Source organism: Pongo pygmaeus, chromosome 8 (genome assembly GCF_028885625.2).
Source record: "Pongo pygmaeus isolate AG05252 chromosome 8, NHGRI_mPonPyg2-v2.0_pri, whole genome shotgun sequence".
Taxonomy (NCBI): domain Eukaryota; kingdom Metazoa; phylum Chordata; class Mammalia; order Primates; family Hominidae; genus Pongo; species Pongo pygmaeus.
The window spans coordinates 31,368,676-31,391,028 of record NC_072381.2 but is presented as its reverse complement, the minus strand read 5'-3'; the positions used below and the strand labels follow the sequence as shown (position 1 = coordinate 31,391,028).

The 22,353-nt window shown below is 46.3% G+C and overlaps 2 pseudogenes across 1 annotated transcript; one reads left to right on the top strand and one right to left on the bottom strand.

Annotated features, from left to right (window-relative positions):
• Nucleotides 1-5,673: 5,673 nt before the first annotated feature.
• Nucleotides 5,674-10,501, bottom strand: LOC129044984 (uncharacterized; annotated as a pseudogene).
• A 59-nt stretch (nucleotides 10,502-10,560) lies between these two features.
• On the top strand, nucleotides 10,561-15,697 carry LOC129044983 (golgin subfamily A member 2-like; annotated as a pseudogene). The gene is made up of 15 exons (XR_008504876.1): nucleotides 10,561-10,597; nucleotides 10,664-10,749; nucleotides 10,943-11,030; nucleotides 11,416-11,599; nucleotides 11,821-11,962; nucleotides 12,230-12,310; nucleotides 13,349-13,571; nucleotides 13,656-13,733; nucleotides 14,165-14,256; nucleotides 14,488-14,595; nucleotides 14,637-14,735; nucleotides 14,834-14,936; nucleotides 15,018-15,093; nucleotides 15,224-15,408; nucleotides 15,488-15,697. The product of XR_008504876.1 is annotated as a golgin subfamily A member 2-like (transcript).
• Nucleotides 15,698-22,353: the final 6,656 nt, after the last annotated feature.

Below are 22,353 nucleotides of genomic sequence, written 5' to 3'. Positions count from 1 at the left end.
GCCAAAAGGGGCCCACCAACTCCCGGTGGCGCTCCCAGGAACTCCCAATTTTTTGTATTTTTAATACAAAGAGGGTTTCGCCATGTTGCCCAGGCTGGTCTAGAACTCCTGGACTCAAGCGATCTGCCTGCCCTGGACTCTCAAAGTGCTGGGATTATAGGCGTGAGCCACTGCACCCAGCCTTGACTTTGAAATATATGTTGTACATCCCAGTCAGCAGTGAACTCGGGGGAACACCAAAGATGAGGAGAATGAGAGAAGAGATACCTCCAATTAAAAGAGTTCAGATGAGATGCTTGAACTTATGTTTTAAAAAGTCCTTTCAGGCCGGGCACAGTGGCTCATGCCTGTAGTCACAGCACTTTTGGAGGCTGAAGTGAGCGAACGGCTTGAGCCTAGAAGTTTGAGACCAGCCTGGGCAACATGGCAAAACCCCATCTCTACAAAAAATGCAATAAATTAGCTGGGCGCGGTGGTGCCTGTGGTCCCAGCTACTCCGGAGGCTGAGGTGGGAGGTCAAGGCTTCAGTAAGGTGAGATCTACCACTCCACTCCAGCCTGGGTGACAGAGTGAGACCCTGCCTTACCAAAAAAAAAAAAAAAAAAAGTCACTGTTTTGGGGTTTTCTGGATGAAAACTTTGTTTCCATAAAAAAACAAAGGTGGAGACAATATGTATTACTGATTCAAAATTATAACCAGATGCTTAGAGTAAATAATTGTATCTATTGTTTCAAAAACCAACCTCAGGATTATTAAAAGTTAGTTTTATTGGATTTTTTTTTTAAGCAGTCCTGATTCACTCAGGTCTGTCACTTCCAAGCCCATGTTTTACTACTTTGTAACCCTATTTGGAAGGAAAATTGCAACTAAGATTATGATCCATCCTGAGATGAAAAGTTTCACACATATACACCACACATACCCCCCACCACAGTATGATGACGCAGTGACCTGACCTTAGGCAAAAGGGTACCACTGCCAGCAAATGCATTTTTTAATTTATTTCTTCTAAAAGCAGCATATGCATTTAACATTTCATTGAGATTCTCAACAGCTGCCATTTGGTTTGTTTAGCAAATTGTTTACAAAGTAACCTTTTTCCATTTTTGATATTTTAATGAAAATTATGTTCTTCAGTTTTAAAGTCCTGTCCCTGTCCCAAAGAAAGATTAATAACTAACTACCAAGTAATGATTATTTAGGAAAATAACAAAAGCAAAAACAGCTTTTAAACACTTGTGAAACAGGGGTAAGGTTCGAATCAAGACCTTCTGGGCACACTGGAGATGCTAGACTGCCTCAGGACACCATCAGCACCTCACCATCCACAACATCCTCAACAGCTGGGAGCCAAACGCAGACCCGGGGTTGGGGGGGGTGGGCTTCCTGTTCCACAAGCTGCACTCTCTTTTTCCTCTCCATCCTTGCTATTGGGCCTTCCCTCCAAATCTGCCTAACAAAGGCAGCAGGATCTTTAATACTGTTAAGCTTTGTAAATGGAGACAGGATACTGTAGAAAGTTGAGAAATTCCCTGGTCCAGTCTGGGGGAGGAAAAAATATGCAATGTATCACGGATGGTTTCACTTTCTTGTCCACTCAGACACATGCTCATACTTATTAAATGGATGTATCAGATGCTTCAAAAGTCCTGATGTGTAGTAGCACAAAAGTTCCTTGTAAAAAAGAAGTCGCAAAATAATAAAAATTTCTGCAGCAGTTCAGGGTCCTGATGACAAAGCTGGTTCTGATAAGTAGCTATTTTGACATGCACAGCAGCTTCCCCTATAAGTCCTGTGTTTGGAGGGTTTCATTTAGATCACAGGAAGTTGGAATCCAAGTTTAAAAGGCTCTCTGCTGACAAAATGTGATATATCCATCAATGGATTTCTACTCAGTAATGAAAGGAACAAACTACCAAAACATGTTATATGTCATAGAATAACCTCAAAAACATCAGCTAAGTAAAAGAGCCAGACACGAGACCACATATTGTATAATTCCATTGATTTGAAATGTTCAAAAAAGGCAAATTTATAGAGACAGAAATGGGCTGATTTATCTCAAAAGGCAGGGATTCAAGCTCTCTAGATGACACGTGATATATACATGAGAAAAAATAAGGAAAAGAAAAGAAACTTAAATATAAATAAATGAAAATAACACTTCTCCCTGATTATAATGAAAATCACATTCTTTTTGTAATAATTTGGAAGATAAAATGTAAAGAAAAGTCTTTAATTTTGCCACTCAAAACATTCTGGTTTGTTGTTTTTTATACTTTTTTATGCATATAAACATTTTAAAAAGTAGAATCATAATATATGGTCTTTTGTCACTTGCTATGTTTTGGGCATATTTCTATGGCAGTCAATACATCCTTGGCATCATCATTATAATAGCTGGATGTATATTAAGTTAATCATTGCCACCCCAGAGGTAAATTTTCTTCTGTATACATTTTAACGGACTCGAGCAAGCATTTTTGGACTAAATTCATAGAAGTAGAATTTCTGGAGGAAAATAACATAAAACAGTTTTAGGGTTTTTAATAGAAATTTTCAAATCATCCCGCAGGAAAATTGGTTCAGTTTATACTCCCACCAGCAAGGACAGAGCTCCAGTTTCCCCCTTCCATTTGTCCTCTATGCTGGTCTCTAAGCAGAAAATCTCATTGTTTTCATTACATTTCTTTGGTTTCCAGTGCTTTTGAACCTTTTTTATGTGCTTATTTGCCATTTTTATTCTTGTGGCAAGTGTCTGTTTCTCCATTGCCTATTTTCTGGCCAAACTCCAAAGTCACATTTCACTTAATTTTTATCCTGCTGATTGAAAGCATTTTAACTTAGTGATTTTAATGTAAACAGGAGCAGGACAGACTATAATTATCTAGGTCTCGCTCTGTCACCCAGCCTGGAGTGCAGTGGCACGATCATAGCTACCGTAGCCTCAAACTCCTGAGCTCAAGCAATTTTCCTACTTCAGCCTCCCAAGTAGCTACAACTACAGGTGTGTGCCACCACGCCCAGCTAATTTTTTACATTTTTTGTAGAGATGTGAATTCGCTATGCTGCCCAGGCTGGTCTTGAACTCCTGACTTGAGGTAATCCTCTCACCTTGGCTTGGCAAAGTGCTGGGATTACAGGCATGAACTACTGCTCCCAGCTGAGAGCTCACTTCTGTTTGCTAGTGGTGATCTTGGTATCTTTTCATATTTGAGGCTTTGGTGCTAGTGCTAAAGTATTACACTCACTATCCGAGGTTTACAGGACTTTTGTTTTAATATTGAACAGATGGAACTGTTTAGTTCTTCATCTTTGCAGTCATACAAAAATGTGCCTACCAGGACTCTGCTTTATATCCATTGAAAGCAAGAAGTAATACAGTAAAACTTTGCCTGGCTAGAGGCTTTGAAAGAATGGAGTATTCTGGTTTAATTCTATTAACTTGGAAGTATGAAGGTGAAAATAATTCAAAACTTACATTTCCTGTTGAATGCAATTTGAAAATATAGCCAATGATTCCACTTTTCTTCTCTAGTAAGTTTGGACATTCTGATCTACTTGGTGTTTTATTTTATTTTATTTTTTGAGATGGAATTTTGCTCTTGTTGCCCAGGTTGGAGTGCAATGGTGTGATCTCGGCTCACCACAACCTCCGTTTCCCAGGTTCAAGCGATTCTTCTGCCTCAGCCTCCCAAGTAGCTGGGATTACAGGCATGTGCCACCATGCCCGGCTAATTTTGTATTTTTAGTGGAGACAGGGTTTCTCCATGTTGGTCAGGCTGGCCTCAAACTCCTGACCTCAGGTGATCCACCCGCCTTGGCCTCCCAAAGTGCTGGGATTACAGGTGTGAGCGACCGTGCCCAGCCTTGGTGTTTTATTATAGAACTCCTAGTGTACCTGAGACTTACATTGTGAAGACACTTTTTTAAAACTTGAGATGTAAGAGGATATAAATGGTATTGTGTAAGATCAGGTTGGATAAGAACTGATACTTGTAAATATACTTTTTAGATGAAATCTCTGGTTGCCACTTGTTTTCTTATTTAACTCATAAAAATAAAACACATTGGATGGAGGATGGGAGTAGGAAGGAGATTTATGTCTTTTAATTGCATGTCATTGTTTCACATCAAGACAGAACATATAGTATCCCTGGCTTTGAACCTACAGAAGGAAACACATTTTTCTACCTCCTGTATGCCAGAGGTTCTTGAACACCTGGAGGGATTACTGCAGCACAGTTTGCTGAGCCCTACTCCAGAGTTTTTGATCCATCAAGTCCAGGGTGAAGCCTGAGAATTTGCACTTATAAAAAGTTCTCAGGTACTGCTGGTCCTGCTAGTCCAGAGACTACATCTTTGAGTACCACTCTTGTCTACTAACTGTAAATTGTAGAACTCTAGAAAAAAGCTTAGTTCAGTCTGGGATAAGAAGCACAGGTTATGGAACAAATCATGAAAGATTCAACCCTTGATCCCAGCCTACTATGGAATTCAGGTAATAAGCAATACACAGTGACATAACACAATTCTTGGTTTTCATGATTCCAAATCATAGCCAAGTATCAAGTGAGAAATTCAGTATCATTTGTAAGGCTTAGAGAGGCCAGGTGATTCTAGAAAAATGAGCCTCATATTTGTCTTAAACTGGTAAAGAGCTTTGAGTGCTTTTTAAATTGAAAGCTTTGTGTTTTTATTTATTTTTTATTTTATTTTATTTTTTGAGATGGAGTCTTGCTCTGTCACCCAGGCTGGAGTACAGTGGCGTGATCTTGGCTCACTACAACTTCCACCTCCCAGGTTCAAGTAATTCTCCTGCCTCAGCCTTGTGAGTGGCTGGGATTACAGGCACCCACTATCATGCCTGGATAGTTTTTGTATATTTAGTAGAGATGGGGTTTCACCATGTTGGCCAGGCTGGTCTTGAAGTCCTGACCTCAGGTGATCCACCCCCTCGGCCTCTCAAAGTGCTGGGATTACAAGGATGAGCCACCACACCAGGCCCAAAAGCTTAGTGCTTTTTAAGATATTAGACATGTTTCTTGTTTAAAAAATATCTTAACAATAATGTAGGAGAATAAGAGAAATATTTTTCTAAAAAAGGGAAATCACTGTGATTATTTTATCTTATTGGAATGTTGAATAATATAGTCTGCTTTATTAATCATCAGGCATGCTATGGATTTTCCATTTTTATAGAATTTGTATCTTAATTGAGGTAATACTGGTAATTCTTGCACTCCATTTGAAGATGAAAAATATAGGCCAAACTCATAGACCTTGCATAGAAGCTGGATAATGAAGACAGCTCTGGAGGAACATATAGATACACACACACAGACACACACATATATATATATATATATATATATATATAAAGTATACACACTTTTTAAAAAATTTTCTTTTTTAAAGTTTTAAAGCTTTTAAAGCAAAAGCTGACCCCTCCCCTCTCCTGGAGTGGTCGGCCCCTCCCCTCTCCCAGAGTGCGCGGGGACAGCAGTTGCATGGACAGCTTTCCTTGTGACACAACAGGTCCCTCTGGACGTGCTGCTGCCTGGCCACACCTCCTTTCACATTCATTGTTCTCATCGACCAATGGGCTTGGATCATTAAGGCCACGCCTCTATTCTGAGTTCTAGTGGGACCCTGGTTACACCTCCTCTGGCTCAGTCGCACAGCTGCCTGGTATGTGACTGGAGGTATTTTGCAGTCATTGCTGGAATTTCACTGATGTGGCCCCAATGCTGCTTCCCTCTCCACCCCACGATGTTGGAAGAAACTCGACAGAGTAAATTGGCTGTGGCCAAGAAAAAGGTAAAATAAACCAGGACATGGCCCCCCAACCCAGCTACAAATCCCCTCCAATGACAAGACCATTACCAGAGTCCATACCACTCCAAAGGCACACCAGGCTGGGGCCCCCAGCCCCAGCACCTCTGGGGTCCCTCAACCAAAGTCTTGTCAGTCATCCCTGCCCCTTCAGTAAGCAGCCCAGCCCCTGCCCTCGCCAGTCACCCCTGGATGATTTTGGGTGGGTGACTTCTGGGGCTCCCTGGTCCATACTCAGCCCTCACCTGCTGCTCTTTGAGCCTCTCTTCTCATATCTGTAAAATAGAAGTGGCATTTCTTGCCTTCCATTTGTGAAGTTTAAATGAGATTTGTAATTGCTGTTGTTTTTATGTTAATCCCTAGTACATGGCCTGCTGTAAACACCCAGGACAGCCAGGAAATGGTTGTTGTTGTCTGATTTTCCTCATCCCCAGTCTCAACAGGAAGTCAGGCCAATGAGAACAGCCACTTGTCATCAGGCTGTCCCTTTAGGAGTCACTGAAAGGGCCCCAGGATGTGGTGAGGAGGGCCCCAGGCACTAGAATTAAGAGAAGATCTGACTTGCCACCAGATTGCTGGGTGACCACAGAAAAATCACTTCTTCCCCTGGGCCTCAGTTTTCTCCTCTGTAAGATGATACTGGATAAGATCAGTGTCTTTAAAACTTGTTTTTTAGCTGAAGTCCCCTTTGTTCCAATGAACCCTTACTCAGAAGTCTGTTTTTTTTAAATGGAGATGGTGGTCTGGAGCTCTACTAGATTCATTGCCCATATCCTGGGCCTGAGGAGAGGGGTCCAATGAGCAGATTAAGAGCTGCATTGGTCAGGGGACTCCACTCTGTGACTGCATTGCTCAGGAGACTCTTCTATTTGTTCCTGCCCCTGGCAAGGCAGCAGGTGGCCATTTGGAAGAATGGCACAGGCCATGGTTTTCATCTCTGCTGTTCCTCAGCATTTTGTTTCCCTGAATCCACATTTTCCTCCTTCCCTGACTTTCTTGCTTCTCTCTAAGCCACTTCTGTCTCTCCCCCTGCCCTTGTTTTTCTCTTTTTGCCTCCTGTAGATTCAGGACATTCTGAAGGTGCTGGTGTCCAGCCTTAACCATTCCAATGGGGTAGTGCTCTCCCATTGGACAAATGGAAGGTGAAGCAGTGCTGAGACCCCTCTCTGGCTTGCTCTCTCCAGCTGTGCATGCCCCTGAGGCTTCTCTGGTTTGGGGGATACTTTGGCTTATTTTATGTTGCTGCCATTAACCTTCAGCCTGTTTATGTCTGCTTCTTCACCTGCTTGATTAATTGAGTTTTTTTCTTCCCTGCATGTTTTATCATCTTGGAGAAGTGAGACATACCTTAAAGTTTAAAAGTAATTTGGGAATAATGTACAGAGCAGGCATGTGGGATCTGGGGCTTTTTGTTGTTGTCGTTGTTGAGACAGGGTCTCACTCTGTCACCCAGACTGGAGTGCCGTGGTGTGATCTCAGCTTACTTCAATCTCTGCCTCCCGGATTCAAGTGATTCTCTTGCCTTAGCCTCCTGAGTAGCTGGGATTACAGGCATCTGCCACCATGCCCGACTAATCTTTCTATTTTTAGTAGAGACAGGATTTCTCCATGTTGGCCAGGTTGGTCTTGAACTCTTGACTTCAAGTGAGCCACCTGCCCCCACCTCCCAAGGTGCTGGGATTACAGGCATGAGCCATCGTGCTTGGCCTGGGACTTGGGCTTTTGAATGCCCAGTGTGGAACTCTTAGACTAAGAGAGATGAAAAAAATAAAAATAAAAATAAACAAAAATAAAAAACGACCTTTAGGTTTTGCCCTAAAGGCAAAGGTCTATAGACCCCATAAAAGTTTGAGCTTATTTTGGATTAATTCACTTTGGTTTAAGAGTAGGGAACATAGGGTTAAGATAAAATGAGTTCACATTAAAGCTGGAAGGGTTGAAGCTATTTTTTCAGAGGAACTAACTGTAAATGATGTGAGGTTAACCAAACAGATGAGTGACTAAGACCCTCATCTCTTGAAAATCAAATGGACACTTAGCATATTTATTGGGCTTTTGACAACAAAGGCACTTTGCTAAATAAACAGTGGAGGGAATAGCTGAACAAGCTAGGGTGCAGACTGAAGGAAGCAGACTCCTCTGAAGGAGGCAAGAAAGAAGTTTGGAACATTCCAAATGCTCAGCCTAGTGGGAGGTTGGTTCTGAATGGACTCGAGGGTGGAGGAGGTGACATTTGAGGTTGGCTGGAAGATTAAAGGTGGGTAACATTCATCCATATGGGGACTGGGGGAGGCAGGGGGAGCAGTGAGGTCATGGCCATCATTATGAACTCATAGAGCACCTTTCAGGAGCACAAAGAGCCTGGTGGGAGGCAGGGCATAGGGACACATGAGCTTGGAGACGACCTCCTCTGGCTGTGATTTGGCATTTCCTCCATGTCTAACTTGCCTGGGAGACTTCCGCCAAGCCAAAGCAGCAAGGCATGAATGGAGGCAGATCATGCTGGAGATGGGCATGGGGAGGGGCACTGACAGAGCTCCTTTGGCTGCTGTTAGAGAGTTGTTCAGTCATCACACCTGTTACCCCCAGTTGGTCAGGTCTATCCAGGTGCTGTGACTCACCTTGCTGGCTCAGAAGAGACATTGAATGATACTGTGGGGAGCACAGGCCTAGGGGAATCCTGCAGCTGTGCCCAGCCCAGGTCTCTCTGTTCTGGAAACAAAGGCCCAGATCTCCATATTTCCTTCTTGCTATTTTGTTTTTGTTTTTGAGATAGAGTCTCGCTCTCTCTCCTGGAGTGCAGTGTTGCGATTTTGGCTCCCTGCAGCCTCTGCCTCCCAGGTTCAAGTGATGCTCGTGCCTCAGCCTTCCACTAGCTCAGATTACAGACATGCACCATCATGCCTTGCAATTTTTTTTTTGTATTTTTAGTGGAGACGGGGTTTCGCCATGTTGCCCAGGCTGGTCTCAAACTCCTGGCCTCAAGTGATTCACCTGCCTCAGCCTCCCAAAGTGCTGGGATTACATGCATGAGCCACTGTGCCCAGCCCCTTGCAGTTTTTATACTTTCTCTATAGCCATAACTTTCTCCCATGTAAGTTTTGTTTATTTGAATTTCTTATCTTTATTACCCGTGCATCATCTGCTACCCTGAAGGATCCACAGGTAAGAGGCCCTGGGCCAAGGTGCAGTGACCATGTAGGCCAGCCCCCCAACCTCCTCCCACGTGGGGGCTGGGTGCCCCTCTGCCAGCTGAGACAGCTCATACACACCCCAGCCCTAATGATTATTCTCTCTACCTCTCCCCACAATCCTCCTCCAATTCCTCCTCTCTGCATGTGCCTCAGAGCCAGTACCAAGAACTAGCAGTAGCCCTGGGCTCGAGCTCCACAACAATCAGTCAACTCAATGAAAACACCGAGTCATTGCTAAGAGTCCAGTGGGGTCCCCTGATACCACGCTGCCAATCCTGGGCTTCAGTTTCCCTTTGGGGCCCTGAAGAAAGGGTCTGGGAGCCTCTGGTACCAAGGGTAAATGGGGAGCTGGGGTGCCCAGGCCTCACCTGGAGGGACCGCAGAGCATGGAGCGTGCAGCATGGCTCTTCTGTTACTGCCCTCTTTGCTGCAGGGTGGACTGTCCTGCCCAGAAGGCAGCATGGCCATTTCTTGCTGCTTTTGTGTGTGGTTGTTAGAGGCAGCCTGGGGCTGAGTCAGCTGCTGTGGGTTAGTTGGGGGGCACTGTGGGGAGTGAGCACTGGATGCAGAGCTTGGAGCCCAAATGCCCACCCTGCCGTTACCTGGCTGTGGCCTCGACCAAGTGCTAGGTGGGGGATTGAGTACTGGTACTGTGAAGGTACAGAAGAGTACCTTTAGTATGTTACCATTTGTGTAGAGAGGGGGAACGTGTGTGTGTGTGTGTGTGTGTGTGTGTACGTACTATGATAATATACATAAAACATGTCTGCAAGGATTTGTAAAAAATTCAGCAGAGAGCAACAGGGTGGCTGGGAGATACTTCCCGTCTGTACCTTCTGAGTTTTGGACTATGTGAATGTATCATCCTTTCAAAAAGTGAATAAAAGATTAATTTCCCCCTTCCTATCTGTGCCCCCACCCCCAGCAAGAAAAATGAGCTTAGAGAATAGGATATACCTGGGTATTCAAATCCCAGCTCTGTCTAAGTGATCTTAGGCAAGCACTTAACCTCTAATACTAATAATAGAAACTCTAATACTCTAATAGTAACTCTAATACTAGTAATAGAGGTAATCATAGTAACTGTCTCATATGGTGGTTATGAGGATTCAATGGGATCGTTAGCATGGTAACTGGTGAAGCACTCAATAAAGGTTCAAATAGTGGCAGTAATAAGAGTAATAACAACAGCAATATTATCTGATCTCTCTGGACCTCGGTTAGCCAGCTGTAAATTTAATCTTTTTCCTTGTCCCTTCCAACCTTACTGAGTTCTTTTAAAAACCAGACCACGGGCTTAGAAATGCCTTGACCTTTACTGACCGAGTTGTATATTGAGCCTAGCCCTAGCCCTTTTAAGGGGCACTGTGTGGAATGGCCCGGGCTCCCCAGATCGAAACTTCTCACTCTTCACCATCCAGTCCTCCAGCAGCTGTGAAGCAGTCCTCGAGCAGCAGTTACAGCAGTCCATAAAGGCTCGGGCACAGCTGGAAGCACACGTGACACAGGTGAGGCTTTGTAGAGGGAGGGATGTGGAAGGAAGATGACCCCAGGTGGCCAGGAGCAGGTGAGGACCAGTGACAGCCCTTCCTAACTTCTCTGCCCATTCTTGCAGATGATGGAATCACTTAAGACCAGCTAGAGAGAGATGAATATGTTCAACATCTAAAAGGAGAGAGGGCCTCGTGGCAGCAGAGGGTGTGGAAAATGTCAGAGGAGGTGAGACCTGACCTTTAAGCCCTCCACCTTAGATAGGTCACTGGATCTTTCTAGGCATCTGTAAAATGGGAATAGTACAGCCAGAGGTGGTCATGGGTCTGGGCTTTGTGGAGGTGGAGGCAGAGAGGGAGATGGTAGCCTGTCCAGCCACCAGCCCCTCTCTCCAGGGCCCTTTCCCCCGTGCTTTGGGCAGGTTTGCACATTGAAGGAGGAGAAGAAGCATGACATGCATCGGGTACAGGAGATGGAGAGGATCTTGGCTGAACTCAAAAGCTAGATGGGTAAGATGGGGCTTGCATGGCCTGGGAGCAAGACTGGCATCAGAGGGCTGAGAGGGTGGCTTAGAATGCCCCAGGGAGGTGGGTAGATGGAAGGGCTTTGAGGCAGAGGGAAAGAGGTCTGTGCCAGGAGACGGCAAGTCTTGTAACCTCCATGAACCTCAGTGTCCCCATCAACAAAGAGGGAGAAGTGCTCATTGTCAGCCACCCACAGTGCTCTCTATCTGAAAGTGGCTTGGAGGATTGGCTACCATCCAAGAGTGAGGAATCGTTAGCAGTGAGGCCAAGTTTGGGGAGCCTGAGAGGAGCTGTGCACCAAGAGAAGGGCTTTTATTTGTTGTTTTGTTTTGTTAACCCAGAGGCCCTTGTTGTCTGCTTCCTTTCTCAGCTGAACCCCTGCCCCCAGAGCCCCCAGCAGGGCCCTCTGAGGTGGAACAGCAGCTACAAGCTGAGGCCGAGCACCTGAGGAAGGAGCTGGAGAGTCTGGCAGGACAGCTCCAAGCTCAGGTGCAAAACAATCAAGGCTTGAGTCACTTGAACTGGGAGCAGGAGGAGAGGCTGCTGGAACAGGAGACTCTGCGGGAGCAGGAGAGGCTGCAGGAGCTGGAGGAGAAGCTGCAGGAGCAGGAGAGGCTGGGAGAGCGGGAGGAGAGTCTGCGGGAGCGGGAGGTGAGGCTGCGGGAGCGGGAGGAGAGGCTGCGGGAGCGGGAGGAGAGGCTGCGGGAGCGGGAGGAGAGGCTGCGGGAGTGGGAGGAGATGCTGCGGAGCGGGAGGACAAGCTGCTGGAGCTGGGGCGGAAAGCCAAGCTCTGGGAGGAGCAGGCAGAGATGCGCATGCAGACCCCGCGGAACCGCACCACCATCAACCGCGCGCTCTCTCAGAACCGGGAGCTGGACTAGCAGCTGGCTGGGCCACAGAGCTGCTTAGAGGAGCTGGTGCGTTGCCCTGCCTGGTGAGCTTGCCCTCCTCCCTTGCCCCCCAGGCCTTTGATTCCCCACCTGTAAAATGGGGCAGTGTAGCCCTCACATGAAATGGTACTTCTAAAGGCACCTGTGAGCCAGAGCCCTGCTCTGATGGCTGTGGGAGAGAGGGGATGATTTTTCTAACCTGCCTCCACCCTTCCTGGTGCCATGGGAGGCAGACACCAAGTTCTGGGGTCTCCAGCTGCAGTGGGTGGCCACTGATTGCTTCTCTCTGTCCAGAACAATGAGAATAAGAGTGCACTGCAGTTGGAGCAGCAAGTAAAGGAGCTGCAGGAGAAGCTGGGCAAGCTGAAGGAGACCGTAACCTCTGCCCATCTAAGAAGGGCTGGGAGGTGAGCACCAGTCTCTGGGGAGGGGAGGTTTGAGGCCAAAAGCAGCTCCAGCCTGGTGGCAGGTGACCCCAGCTCCCTCCAGGGCAGTCCTGTGACTGTTTCTTGCTTCCTGCCCTCTGACTTTTAGAGGTGGGTAGCCCTGGGCTCCTCCCAGGTGTGGACATCATCATCCCAGCTAGAGGCATGGAGCCCCCCAATCACAAGGGAAGAGTCGTGGTATAAGAAGCTCCTTATGCCAGGCATGGTGGCTCACGCCTATAATCCCAGCACTTTAGGAGGCTGAGGCAGGAGAATCACTTGGGGTCTAGAGTTTGAGACCAGTCTGGACAACATGGCAAAACCTCATCTCTACTAATATCTCACACACACACACACACACACACACACACATTAGCTGGGCATGGTGGCGCATGCCTGTAATCCCAGCTACTCAGGAGGTTAAGGTATGAGAATCGCTTGAGCCCAGGAGGTGGAGGTTGCAGTGAGCTGACATTGCACCACTGCACTCTAGTCTGGGCCACAGAGTGACACTCTGTCTCAAAACGAAACAAAACAAAATAAAAACAAAATAGGCTCCTTAGATTCAAACTAGATTCCAGCCTCAGTTCCACTGGTCACCATTCAACCACTTTGCATCTCTAAGTCTCTGTTCCTTTAACTTCAAAAGGAAGTTAGCATTTTCCTTGCAGAGGTGCTGAGGATTAAAAGAGATAATACATGGAAAGTATTAGTCATATAGCACACTTAGCAGATGGTGGTTGGCTCCCTCTGCTTTTCCACCAGCCTGTGGCCTACAGTTTAAATGGTGGGAAAAAGGGTGTAAGAATTGAGGCTGGGGAAGGAGGCATGGGGTTCTAGGAAAGGGAGGCAGTCACTTAGGCCTGGAGCAAGGGGCCAGGGGCCTGGGCGGGCAACAGAGCCCCACAGTGCCCTCAATACTCTATTAATGGGCCCAGAATCTGGAAGCCAGCCACCACATGCCCTCAAGCCCAGGGTCTTCCTGCAGGTGGAGCTGAAGAGCCAAGAGGCTTAGAGTCTGCAGCAGCAGGGAGAGCAGTCCCTGGGTCACCTGCAGCAGTAAGTGGCTCCCTATCAGCGGCTGACCTCTGAGAAGGAGGCGCAGCATAGGCAGTTACTGCTGCACACCCAGCTCATGGACCAGCTGCAGCAGCAGGAAGCTCAGGGCAAAGCAGTGGCTGAGGTGGCCCACTAAAATTTGCAGGAGACCCAGGGGAGGGAATTGCTGAGGACGGAGCCTTGAGGGGGATGACCTGGCAACCTCTGTGCCTTCTCACTCTCTTTCCTGGCCCCTTAGGAGCGCCTGGAAGGTACCAGCCAGCAGAACCAGCAGCTACAGGCCCAGTTGAGCCTCATGGCACTCCCTAGGCAAGGTACAGGAGATCTCTCAGAGGAGGAGGAGAGAGCCCCAGAAGGAAAGGGGGACTGTTAGCAGCATAGGATTGAGGAGTTGGAAGAGACCTTTTGAACAGCTGGTCAATATGCTGACCAGGTGTCTGCACTAAGTTTGACATCAGTATGGTGACCTCCTGGGGCTGGGGGGCCACCAGGTTGCCTAAGGATGGGTGAACTGGCCCAGGTCAGAAAGGGAGCAGGTCGGAACTCCTTCACCAACTGGTAGTGGGACTGTGCCTGGGCAATATAGCAAGACCTTGGTTCTCAAAAGTAAAAATAAAGAACAGCAGCTCATTCCCCTCTGGGGAGGGGCTGGCTCAGGATTACACAGTGAGGGTGAAGGCAGAGGTGGGCCTGTAGTACCTTCCTTGTTGGGTGGTCTGAGGACCCCTCTGGCCACCCCCCACAGGAGATGGAGGAGAACATCTGGACAACGAGGAAGAGGAGGTGCCTTGGCCCATGCTGAGCATCCCAGAGGACCTGGAAAGCAGGGAGGTAATGGTGAGCCTGACTCCCCCTGCCCCTGCTTTGCCACCTTCCTCTGTGGTCCCCGCCTTCTGATTTCTGTGGACCCTCACCCCTTCTGGGAGCCAGTGGTCGGACATCATTTCACCTGTGCATTTCACCAACAGGTGCACTCTCTGAGGCCCCAAGGGAAGGGGCTGCGCTCTACCTCCCTGCCCCATTTGTTCTGTATATGCCTCTATAAGAATACTCACCTCTTGCCTTCAGGTGGCATTTTTCAACTCCACTGGAGCCAGTGCCCAGGAGGAGCAGGCATGGCTATGTGGGAAGCTGAAGGAGCTGAAGGAGCCAGTGCCCAGGTGCAGGCATGGCTATGTGGTGCCAGCACCTGACTCACCCGGGTGACCTTGGCCCAGAAGGAGCCAGAGGCAGTGGAACCCGCCCCAGGGACTGGGGATGAGTCTGTGTGTGGGTAGACCCATCAGGCCCTGCAGGGGGCCATGGAGAAGTTGCAGGTGAGTGAGTCCTGGCATGCGCCAAGAAGGTTGGGGGCAGAGCAGGGCAGGGCAGGGCAGGTCGCTCTCAAGATGTGACTCCATTATTTTGGGTCCAGAGCGGCTTTATGGACCTCCTGAAGGAGAAGGTGGACCTGAAGGAGCGGGTGGAGAAACTGGAGCTTCTACCCATCCACCTCTCAGGAGAGACAGACACCATCAGTGAGTGAGAGGCCAGGGAAGGCAGGGGGAGCTGCAGGGCCATCGGAGGGGCTCCGGCATCTGAGGCCTGTCCTTCCACAGGAAAGTACATCACAACATATTAGAGCCAGAAGGCAGCGCCAAAGACGCGGCACCAGGAGGAGGAGGACATCATCAGGCTGGCATCATCAGAGGACATCAGAGGACATCAGAGGACATCATCAGTACAAAGAGATGAAGGTAGGGGTGTGCAGCATCTCTGCAGGGGTGGGGGTGGGCGTGAGCATGGGCAGGGGCACTGGCACCAGCGTGGCAGCTGAGCACCCCTCCCTTCAGGTGAAACTGCTGGAGCTGCAGGAGCTGGTGTTGCAGCTTGCAGGCGATCACAACGAGGGGCATGGCAAATTCCTGGCCGCTGCCCAGAACCCTGCTGATGATCCTGCTCCAGGGGCCCCAGCCCCTCAGAAGCTTGGGGCTGCTGACAAGCAGGGTGGTGAGTAGAGCCCTCAGGTGGGGTGGGTAGGCAGGAGCAGGGGAGGCTTGCACTGTGCTCAGATCCACCCCCCCCAAAGATTTTTGTGAGGTGAGCCGACAGCCTGGAGCCTGCCCCAGGAGAGGCCAGGGAGGGTTGTCCCCATGACAGCCCCACTGCACAGCAGCTCATGCAGCTGCTTCCTGAGATGCGGGACCCCCAGGAGTACCCAGGCTTGGGCAGCAGCCCCTGCATGCCATTCTTTTACCAGGCTGCCAAGAACAGGGAGCTAAACACCACCGTCATCTAAGAGCTGGTCAAGAAATTAAAAAAGAAGAAAAAAAAGTTATGGGGTTAATCTCCTACACAATTCATTTACTTCATTTGAATGTTAGAGTCACTCATGATTATTTGTGTTTCTAATTTATAGTTTACATTTATTTGTAAAAAGTTAAAGGAGAATGGGTCTTTCCCTGATGTTCACTCTGGCATCCCTTAGCATTTTTCTTTTTTAATTTCATAATTGTAGGTCATTAGAATGCGTATTGAGTTCGCCCTTACGTGGTGGGAATTCAAACACACAAAGACTCACTATTTGCACAAAACTATTCTTTCTGGTTTGGAGTAGGCCGCCATGCTTTTTTAATGTTCTTGCAGCATGTATATTCATTACAGAATTCAGATAAAATTTGCTTATGTTCTGCTATTATGTTTGATCCAATTCTAATCACGGTGAGCTCATTAGCTCAATATGTGGTTTGCCCTCAAGTGCACACTGTTTATTACTTTGTAATATGCCATTGTGAGTACTGACATTTAGAGTTGTTTGAAGGCCAAGACTGGAAACAGCCCTGCCCTTATTTTCCATGTATTGGGGATGGGAGTAATAACATTTTGGGGAGCTTTTTAAATCTCACAGAAGAGGAAAATGGCCTGCTGTGGCAGGTGTGTGCAGAATAGAGTATGTTTCATTTGTTCCTGTGCCAAGAATGAGCACTGTACTATGGTAGTTCCCTTAGGATTTGTATGTGCTCTGGGCTCATGAAGATATTGCATCATGAGTTGTGGCCTTGTACCCTTTTTTGATTACCTAAAAAGGGATTATTTCTGAGACATGAAAGCCTCCCATCGTTGACTGAGGATGTGGAAAACCTTTCCTAGCTTAGAGCATTTATATCTAGAATACATTTTAAAGTTAGAGTTCATGTTCCCTGTTTTAATCACATGACTACATGTCCCAGTACACAAAAGGGCACTTGTTGGCATTCTTCTTAAGGTATTTAGTAAAGATCATAAGAAATCCTTTAAGAGTTTTAATGTCTGGGATGTGAGGAGCGCCTCTGCCCGGCCGCCCCGTCTGGGAGGTGTACCCAACAGCTCCAAAGAGACAGCGACCATCGAGAACGGGCCATGATGATGATGGCGGTTTTGTTGAAAAGAAAAAGGGGAAATGTGGGGAAAAGAAAGAGAGATCAGATTGTTACTGTGTCTGTGTAGAAAGAAGTAGGCATACGAGACTCCATTTTGTTCTGTACTAGGAGAAATTCTTCTGCCTCGGGATGCTGTTGATCTATGGCCTTGCCCCCAGCCCCGTGCTCTCTGCAACATGTGCTGTGTCAAGTCAGGGTTAAATGGATTAAGGGCGGTGCAAGATGTGCTTTGTTAAACAGATGCTTGAAGGCAGCATGCTCCTTGAGAGTCATCACCACTCCCTAATCTCAAGTACCCAGGGTCACAAACACTGCAGAAGGCCACAGGGACTTCTGCCTAGGAAAACCAGAGACCTTTGCTCATGTGTTTATCTGCTGACCTTCTCTCCACTATTATCCTATGACCCTGCCATATCCCCCTCTCTGAGAAACACCCAAGAATGATCAATAAACACTTAAAAAAAAAAAAGAGTTTAAATGTCCCAGAAAGGCATACAGGCTCTAGTTAAGTATGAATTAGTGTGAAGGAAAGCTGTGTGACACCTGGCATTCTTCTCTGTTCATGGAGCTTCTTTGAGGCTAGAAGATTGATTTTACCATCTCTGGCTAATACCTGTTCTTCAACCACATTGGTTACTCTGACATAGGAATTTACTTCTTTTACTTGAATGGAAAACACTTTAAAAAATAATAACAAACATTATTATAAACTAATATATGTGAGAGTACTTGGTTGAAACAAAAAAGAGTTTTAGTAGACAGTATTATACTGTATTTGAAAATCAAGGAGAAGTTTATGCAACTTAAAATGTTTACAAACTGCAGTGCAATCTACTGTTTGTGAATGTTTAAGTATTATCAAGAAAAGCATCTATACAAACACAGAGTTATATTTCCTCTCAAAGTTCTTTATGAAGAGTGAAATATGTTTTCATACTTCTCATTTTCAGTTAGAGGCATATTTTGTGCAATATTTATGTTAATGTGCCTATGCATTATGAATGAATTATTTCAGTCATACATTGTCTAAATGTGTGACTTTATGATGCTTGGGAAAGAATCAACAGTTAAACTTATGAAGTTCTAATGTCTGTGTTCCAAAATACGTCACATTATTAGGATATAGGGAGATATGTATGTGTGCTCCCTGGGGTGGGGATTTCTAGTTACTAGACCATCTCCATTTTTAGCATTCGGCATCCTCATGATACTTTTATAAATATGACATTAATAGGAGAGCAATAATATGATTTTATAGATGGAATTACAGATTTGCCTGCATTCACTGAAAGAGTGCAAATATTGGGTCCTTTTGACTTCAACTGACTCTTCCAAATTATGTGAATGTATCAATGTATTAGATAAACCCAGTTTCAGAATTATAAAGAAAAAATGTTAGACCAAATAATGTGGCCAATTAACAGTGGTGTGATTACTAGCCCAAGGGTTTAAAATGGACTTAAAGTCCTGTTCTTGCCTTTTGTTTTCTGAACTTGCCACTTTTGCATTCTTTGAGTTCAGTTTAAAGACAGTTAATTTAAGTCCATTTTAAACCCTCGGGCTGGAAATTGTACCACTGTTAATTACACATTATTTGGTCTAACATTTTTTCTTTATAATTCTGAAACTAGGTTTATCTAATACATTGATAAATTATTTCAAAGGTATTTTTATAGTTCAAATCACTTCACTTCTACCCTGATAAATATAAATGACTGGGAATGACCCTCAGATACCATTTGGCATCTGTAACCAATCTGACAATAATTTGTTCACCAGGTACCTATGGATTAAATCACATACTGGCATATTTAAGCTGGATGTCAGTGTGGAAAATAAATTTACTATATTAACAGAAATACCACTCTGTGTAGGTATTTTGTTGTAAATTTAAGAAAAAGCTAAAGAGAATGAAAATCGTATGACAATAACAGGTCTTTCTTCAAAGTGCATGCAGTCTTTTGCAATACCTCATTCAGCCAAGTATTCTTTTCCTCATTCAGTATAAGGCAGATTTCAATTTCCTTAGATGGCAACATTAGAAGGTTAGAGTTCATCAGAAACATAGAATTTTAAAATGTGAGTTCAATTGAAAAAAACTGAATTTCTGTGGGAAGTAAAGAATCAAAATACCTATTTAAAGATTGCAATATGTGATAATCATTTTTAAAGTGTATGATTAAACCTGATAGGTTTTCCAGAAATGAAAAAAATCAGTTCTAAAACCAAAGCTGATTTTTAGAAAATTTGAAAATGTAAATCAGCCCTATCCATAATATAGTTTCTCTAAAACTTTACCTTAAAGAGTCATTTTAAAATAATATAACTATTAAAAAATGTAACTGCTATCTTAATGTTTTGAAATTAAAACATTTTAAAATATGAATACTGGGTTTAAAAGAAACAAACAGGTGGGGGAGGAGGAGTAGAGAAAGAAATGCCAATTCCAGTCCAAAGCTTTATTTGCCAAGTTTTCTTAGAATGACTTTTACCAACTTACAAATTCTTGTAAACAGAATGTATAATGGAAATACTGAAAGACGTTTGCCTTAATTGGTATTATTGACTGCTGCTGTGATGCTACTGTAATATAATAAATTATTAAATTATTGCAAAGTGCTGGTTTTGCCTTAAAATTTTATTTTGTATGTCTTGAAAACTATAGTGTTAAAGGAATTGAGACTGCAAATGCTGGGCAGGCTTGGCATGAGATAATCTGTTTTTATTTTTACAAAATTGTAATATAACTATGCAAGTGTGTTTATTAAAAGAACACAAACTAAAAAACAGTTACAGGATTTAAAAACTTATGGGATGAAAAAGTTATGGGATAAAAAATGTTGTGGAAAAGTTGTGGCAAAAAAATTGTGGAAAAAAAGTAGAAAAAAGTTTTGCGAAAAGTTATAAAAAAAGTTATGAAAAAGAAGTTAAGGGATTAAAAAACAAGTCGTGGGATAAAAATAAAAATCAATAAAAGCAGGCCCCTGTCAGCAAAGCCTGGAGAAGTGGGGCTGGAGTCTCCACCCCCACCATGTCCCTAACACCCCTTCCCAGTCACCCCTTTACCATTAGGGTAGCAAGACAAGACCCCTGTTTAATGGGGGCAGACAAACAGATCCTTTGCCACCTTGACCAGGGCTGAGTCCTTAAATTTCTGGATGATGATGTTTGTTATTTACGAGCCAGAGGCTGGTGGAGTTGGTTTGTTTGGAGGAGGCCTAATGGCCTTCTTATTCACACTGAAGCAACTTTTCCCTCTGGGGGGCTCCCATCTTCCTATTCAGAGGCACAGCTGAGGCAGGTCAGTGGGTCTAACTGTAGACTAGGTGAGGGCATAGGCTGCTGGGGTGGCCCCCCTTCCCCAGTGTACATATTGTATCTGTGTAACATTTTGTATATTCTGGGGGGTAGGGCCGCCCCCCTGTATTGTACCTAGCAGAGGTTGGAGCTGGTATACAGGGAGGAAGTTCTAATAATTATTTGTGGCTGAGAAACTTATTTATTGATAGCATAGGACAGAAGAAGGAGGTGGGGATGGGGTCGTGGCTCCCTGGTGATGTGACTCCTGTTTATTTTGCTTTTTATTTTGGAATAAATGGATTTAGCCATACTGCTTGGCCTGGAGTGTTGCTGTTTCCCTCACTGGGTCCTGGAGTTTGTGCCACTGAACAAAACCCCCAGAGTGTCTGAGTATGTCCAGCTGGGCTATTGGGACCTTCCAGGCCTGTTACCTGTATGCTGCCTGGTGACACCTGGGGGATTCCACAGGGATTACCATGACACCTATGGGGCAGAGTCCCACCCTGACAGCCAACAGGCTCAGAAGCCTGATCTAGTAGTGACTGGGAAGGCAGGTACCAGCATCCAAGGGCACTGACTTCCATCCACCCCAGGCGTCTTCCATTTTGTCCCCTTGCCTCCATCTCTTGTCTGCACCTGGTGGCCTGTCCTGTCTGTCCCTCCAGAGTGCCAGCTGCCCCACAGGCTCCCTCCAGGCTGAGTTCATGGCCCTGCCCTCTAGTGGCCAGAGCCAGCTTCACAGGATAAGAGCCAGCTAAGTTCCAGGGGCTTTCCAGGAAAAGTGTCCCTTGGAAAGGGTGTGGCCTTTTCACCACTCCCAACAGCACCCTAGAAATGGCTTGAACTTTCCCCTCCCCAGAGCTCCGCAGAGAACACAGCCAGCAGAGGACACATTCCCTGTCATCCAGAAATGGGTTTTATTCTCAGCTGAGGTAGAGACTGGTAGAACTGGTAGAGACTGTCAGGCCACACAGCTTCCTGTACAGCAACCCCATGCTTGGTGGGGGACAGGAGGGATGGTGGGGGCTGGCTGTCCACATGCCGGGCATGACAGCGAGGCTCACTGGAGGTGGTGCACTGTGGAGGGGCAATGTCAGGGGACAGCTTTCTTTTGTTGGGCCACAAGACTCCACAAGGACAGCACAGTGACTGATTCCCAGCACTAGAGGAGAGGCAGTTGGCCAAGTGTGTGTGTGTGTGTGTGTGTGTGTGTGTGTGTGTGTAATCTATAAATATATATATATATATGCATATGAGTATTTATAAATTTTTTCTTTTTTCTTTTTTTTTTTTTTTTGAGCCAGAGTCTCGCTCTGTTGCCCAGGCTGGAGTGCAGTGGCATGACCTCGGCTCAGTGCAACTTCTGCCTCTCGGGTTCAAGCAATTCTCCTGCCTCAGCCTGTGAGTGGCTGGGACTACAAGCACCTGCCACCATGCCCGGCTAATTTTTGTAACTTTAGTAGAGATGAGGTTTCACCATATTGGCCAGGCTCGTCTCAAACTCCTGACCTTGTGATCTGCCTGCCTCGGCCTCCCAAAGTGCTAGGATCACAGGCGTGAGCCACCGCACTCAGCCTACTTATACACATTTATAGAACAGGGCAGGGGCATACCACAGAGGGGCACAAGTTTTCAGCAACAGTCACAGCTGGATGTGTCAGCTCTCCACTACAACAGGCTAAGTCACAGATGAAGGGGGCTGGCTTTGGGGCTGGGAGAGCCACTGTCAAGTCACAGAACAGCCGCCCAGGCAGGCTTGGAAAGGGAGGTCTCTGAGAAGAGGAGGGATCTGTTTAGAGGTCGAAGTGGGGCCTGAGGCTCTCAGGATGAGATGGATTTGCCTGACCCGATCGATTGGCTGGCAGTTGGAGAGAAAGCAGAGAGAAAACAGGAGACAGAAAAGTGGGCAGAGAGCTGGTGAGGCAAGCACAGAGCAGGGGCAAGCCGCAGCAGCTGTGGGAGGGCCGGGGAGGGGAGGGCGCAGGTGTGGGTGTGGCAAGGTTCCTGGAAAAGAGGGGCTGGAAGGGAAAGGGGAGGAAGATGGAGGGAGGAGCCGGAGCTTCACAGGTAGGTCCTGGGGGCTGTGGTGGCCCTCCACACCCTACACACACTGGCCTCTCCCACGGCACCCAGGCAGTGTACCCACAGTTCAGACCAATGCTCAGCCCCCTCGGGCTTCCCTCTTCTCTGGTCACCCTGTCTTCCAACCCACTGGCCCAGGGCCGCCTCTCGCCTC